General features: G+C 61.8%; 1 protein-coding gene across 1 annotated transcript in view; it reads right to left on the bottom strand.

Moving 5' to 3' along the window:
- KCNN3 (potassium calcium-activated channel subfamily N member 3) overlaps positions 1-3,734 on the bottom strand; it is a 65,990-nt gene extending 62,256 nt beyond the window's left edge. The window contains exon 1 of the mRNA XM_081823234.1: positions 2,581-3,734. The gene's annotated coding sequence lies outside the window, so the exon portion shown is untranslated. The remainder of the gene's footprint in view (positions 1-2,580) is intronic.
- Positions 3,735-4,791: the final 1,057 nt, after the last annotated feature.

The following is a 4,791-nucleotide window of genomic DNA, read 5'->3' as shown; positions in this document are numbered from 1 at the left end:
GAGGAGGGGGAGGAGGGGGAAGAAGGGGAGGGGAGGGGAGGGAAGAGGAGGGTAGGGGGCGGAGGGGGAGGGGAGGAGGGGAGGGAGGGGAGGAGGAGGAGGGGGAGGAGAGGAGGGGAAGGAGGGGAGGGGAAGGAGGGGAGGAGGAGGAGGGGAGGAGGAGGGGGAGGGGAGGAAGGGGAGGAGAGGGAGGAGCAATTGGAGGAGGGGCCAGAGGAGCGGGCTTGGTGCCATCCCTGCCTGAGGCTGCGTGGGTAGGAAGGGGCGGAGCCAGAGCTCAGACCCGGGGGCTCCGTCCCTGGACCTGCCAAGGCCGTGGGGACAGGTGCTGAATTACGTGCCCCTCACAGGCACTGAGTCTGTCAGGTGAATGTACCGATTCAGGCACACAAAGCTTGCTGTACACACTGAGTTTCACCATCGCAGGACCATGAATACCATCCAACGGAGATGAAAAGAGGCGCAGGCTCCCCAGTCCCAGCGCTGTCAGCAGCCAGCCTGCCTGGTTCTCTGTGATAGGGTCAAAGGCTCAAGGTCACTGCTCCTCCCGGGGTGAGTGCCCAGCAGGGCCAGGCATTTGCCCCGTCCTGGTCAGGGCCCCGGTGTAGACGGCACCTGTGAACCAGGCGCTCAGAGGAGGGATGGGAGAGCGCCCAGAGCCCCCTCTGGAGCACCTAGGTGCCCTGGGGACAGGGAGCCCATGGGAGACAGCAAGGTGGTCCTGGCCTGCCCCAGGCAGCAGAGCGCAGGACCCCGGAAAGGTCCCCAAGATCCCTGTGCAGCTGGACTTGAAATGGCTGTGAGTGCTGGGGTACCCGGGGCTCGTCGCCCCTGATCAGACCGTTGGCTGTGTTCTTAGGACCGTATACACAGCTCACGCTGAAATAAAAGGAAAAGCTATGCCTCCCCGTGGCCCTGCCCCAGCCCAGCAGACCAGGCCACAGCGCAGAACCACGGGGAATCACCCACCCCTGCTGGAGAGGCCGCTGTGGGCTCTTTCACCCATCCTCCGTTCGACTGTGGGTGGGTGTCCATCGACTCCCCGCTGGGGCAGCCTCCCCTGTCCTCACGGGCTGTGGCTCGGGCCCTTTTCTGACCCAAACCCTCAATGGGGGATGAATGCTACGGTTTGATGTGGGCTCCCAATGGGAGCCCCAGAGTCGGCTGGGATGTGGGACCCCCAGGCAAGGCCCTGCACAGACCAGCACTGGCACCCCTCCTGGGCATCAAGTGTGGTACCAGGCAGCGGAGAAGGGGTCTTCCCGAGGGCCCAGGAAGCCCCCTTGTCTCTCCCCAAGAGACACCTGTTAGGAGGAAACAGATAATGACTCTGTCCACCGAGCTGGCTAGGGGACTCCAGCCTCCTTTGTTGGAGACTCTGGGGGAGTCCAGGACGAGGGGGCAGGCGAAGACCCTCCCCACACCCAGGGGCGGTCTTCCAGTTTAATGTGGGAAGCCCTGCTTCCTCCCTCACTGTCCCTGACTCACGAAAACCCTTCATCCCGGGAGAAAGGGAGAAGGCCCTTTGTATTGTGGAATGAAGTGTCAGCAAGCGGCGGCACTTAAGGTCCCAAGATACCCCCAGAATCACTTTCTATTCTGTTCTGCCCACGATCATTAGGGGAGATCTCTCTGCAGCCTCTGTAGAGCCCATTCACTCGAGGGAAAGAGATCAATGAGAAAGCTCAGCCCGGAGAGCCCCGCCGAAAGGACAGAGGACACTCGTTCCCGCCCCCTGAAAGAAGACTGACCAAAAAAGTTCTTTAACCAGGTAGCTGTTTCTCATCTTTTATATGGAAGAACAAAACCTCTTTCTGAGCAACATCTCTTACGCTTCAAACGAATGCCACTTTCGTGACTTATTTTTAAGTGCACCTGCCTGTGAGCGCTCGCGGGAGCGAACCTGGGGGCGGGGGTGGGATGCTGGAGGCACAGCTGCTCGCGGCCCCCGGTGCAGGATCTGGGGGGCTCCCAGAAGGGCCTAAAGGCCGGACGCCCCACGAGGACGTGAGGATGTGCGACCCAAGCGCTCAGCCTCCAGGGCTCTGTTTGCCGCGTGGTGAGAGGGGCGCCGCGGGGAGGGGAAGGGGCCCCGCCCATCAGAGCAGGGACAAGATCAGAGCTCAGCATTAGCTCCCCTGCCCCTCGCGGCTTCCAGGACGGGCACCTGCCCTGCCACGTGCGGGCGCCGCTGGGACGGAGCTGACCGCAGTCGCTGCGCTGAGGTCACTCCCTGGGCCAGACGCTCTGCCGAGCGCCTCTGTGCTTTACTGCATCCAACGGTCGCAGCCCCTTACGGAAGGAGCTGACAGGCCCTGCTTTGCAGCTGAGGGAACTGAAGCAACTAGCCCAAGGCCCCAGAGCAAAGAGGAGGCAGAGACCCGCTCGACAGGCGGCCCGGCCGCGGGGGCCCACCCACACCGGCTCAGAGGCGCACGCACTGCCCGTGTCCGTGTCCCGGGCTTGCTCTCGGCCGGGGAAGAGGAGAGTTTGCGAAAATGCAGGGAGGGGGCAGGGAAGAGCTAGTCGGTGCTGAGTGACCACAGGGCCCGCAGTCCAGGCTCAGGGAAGGGGCTTTACCTGGATGTCACCGAAGGTGTTTCCAGAAGACTACCAGCTGCAGACGAGTGTTTATAATCCAAGCATAGGAGACAACACATAATACCTAGACTGCGACAGAGAAAATGGAATCCATCGATGGAAACCCTCCAGCCGGAGCCAGGCATCAGACTCAACCCAAGGAAACCCGAATCTGTCCGCAGGGCCCACATGCTGACTCCAGCAGAGGCCCCCCCGGCCATCCCCCCACTCCTGCTTCTGCCGGTCACTTGGAGGCCGCCTCCTGGGCCTCCCTTCGGGGAGCGGCTCTGGCTGGCTGTTAGGAGAGCCCGCCCCTCTCTGTGAGGGCCCTTCCTGCTGTGTGTGGGAGGTCAGGGGCCGCTAGGCTCGCCCAGGCCAGGCCACGTGCGTCCCGTTGGGGAGGGAGCCCTGGCTGGCCCTGCCTCGGCTCCAGCTGTGGGCACTGGGCTTTGGCCTCGGACAGGGCCCTGTGACGTGGTTCAGAAGGGCCCTGGGGCTCCGCTTCCCTGCACAGACTCCCAGAGCCTCGGGCCGGGAAGAAGAGGGGACATCTGTGTCCACCGTAAGGCGCGATGGGGGGTTGGTGGGGCCTCAAACAGGCCCCAGGAGACGGCCCATATGCGGTGACAAGTCAGGTCAGGGCTGCAGCTGAACAGTCAGGCTGCTTCACCCCACAAGCGTCTAAATGTTTTCTGCAGTGAAACCCTCTGAGCCGCAGGTCAGAAACGACACCTGTCACTTTGGAAACGACCTGGTGTCGCTGGCTCCCAGGATGGCCCTTACAAACACGCTCACCCACGTCCGTCCGCACACAGGCGATTTTCTTCAAAACCAGAAAACCCACAACCTATCAAGCGTCCACCCCACTGTCCTCCAGGGCCGACAGGAGCTTCCTTCTCTGCGTGCGTTTCACAGTTTGAACCCGAGGAGTGTTGAGTCCTGTCGTTCAGTGTGTGCGACCAAGCGGCTGGGAAGCCTGCCGGGGGGAGCATGGCCCAGCGGCAGCCGCAGCTCTTCCCACAGCTGGAACGCTTGCTGCAGCTGCCGGCAGCGCGGGGGCCGCGGGGGCCACGGGGGCCGCGGGGGCGGAGGGACTCCTCCCACGAAGCCCCCGCCGAACTCCCCACGCGGGCACGTCTGTCCCCGTCCCTGGCGGCGTTCAGGGCCCACTGCCTGGCCGCGCACTGCTATGATCGCCCCTCACTTGCGGGGCACGTCCTCCCCCTGGGGCTCTGGACTCCGGCTGCAAGCTGGGGGTGCAGCGAGGGGGCTGTGCGTCCGTCCTCGCAGGGAGCCCGCCCCTGCTTCCGTGACGGGGCATCTTCAGCAGGAGACGTGTGGACGCCCTCGCAGCAAGCGCTAGCGTGGTTCCCCCGACCCCACAGCTCACAGAAGGAGTCGAGAGTGAGTGGATCCCATTAGTGCTGAGGATTCAGGATGCACCTTCTCCTCCACGGTCCCTGAGTCCCCACGTCATGAGGGTCCCTCTCCTTATGACCCCATGGCAGTTTGGTTCAAAGTCTTAACACTCCCGCAATCAGGTGCCCACGTGTTCCTGTCCTTCCCGTTCTCAACACCCCTCACTCCCTCCCGAGACCACAAGCTGTTTGAGGGCAGGGAGCACATCGTCCTCATTCCTGCCCTGGCACCAAGGACATAACCTGGGTTGGCCAAATTCAACTGAGTCCAATACTAGCAATACTCACATAGTCCTACTGTGTGCCAGACATTCTCATCCCTTATACACAGATAAAACCATTCATTGTCACACCAACCCTAGATGAGTAGCATGATTATCCCTAACCTATGGGAGAGGCCCCTGAGCAAGGCAGTAACTTGCCCGAGGTTCACAGGCTGGAGCTGGTAGGAGGAGCCGCCGGGCTCGAGTCCGACCTCCAGTCAAACACCACACACACTGCCTCCCAAGCTGAGCTGGTGATGACGTGGGGAACTTTCGCCCTGCAGCCCACTGACGAGTCCTTGAAGCAGGCAGAGTGACCTTCCTCCAGGGACTCAGCTGCCTCGATGTTAATACTTTGCCGAAGGCAAAACGCAACCTTAGCGCAACTCCCAGGACCTTGTAAGTCTACTTTAACATAGTAGAGATTCCTTTGGAAACCTCCTTTATCTCTACCCCCTTAGATACCTGTTGACAATCATCCCCCAAGCATATGACCCACCAATGCACATCTGGAGGGTCTCATGACTCAG

This window comes from Leptonychotes weddellii, chromosome 6 (genome assembly GCF_054177405.1).
Source record: "Leptonychotes weddellii isolate Sample4059 chromosome 6, ASM5417740v2, whole genome shotgun sequence".
Lineage (NCBI taxonomy): Eukaryota > Metazoa > Chordata > Mammalia > Carnivora > Phocidae > Leptonychotes > Leptonychotes weddellii.
Note: the sequence above shows the minus strand (reverse complement) of the source record. Positions and strands in the feature narration are given on the sequence as shown.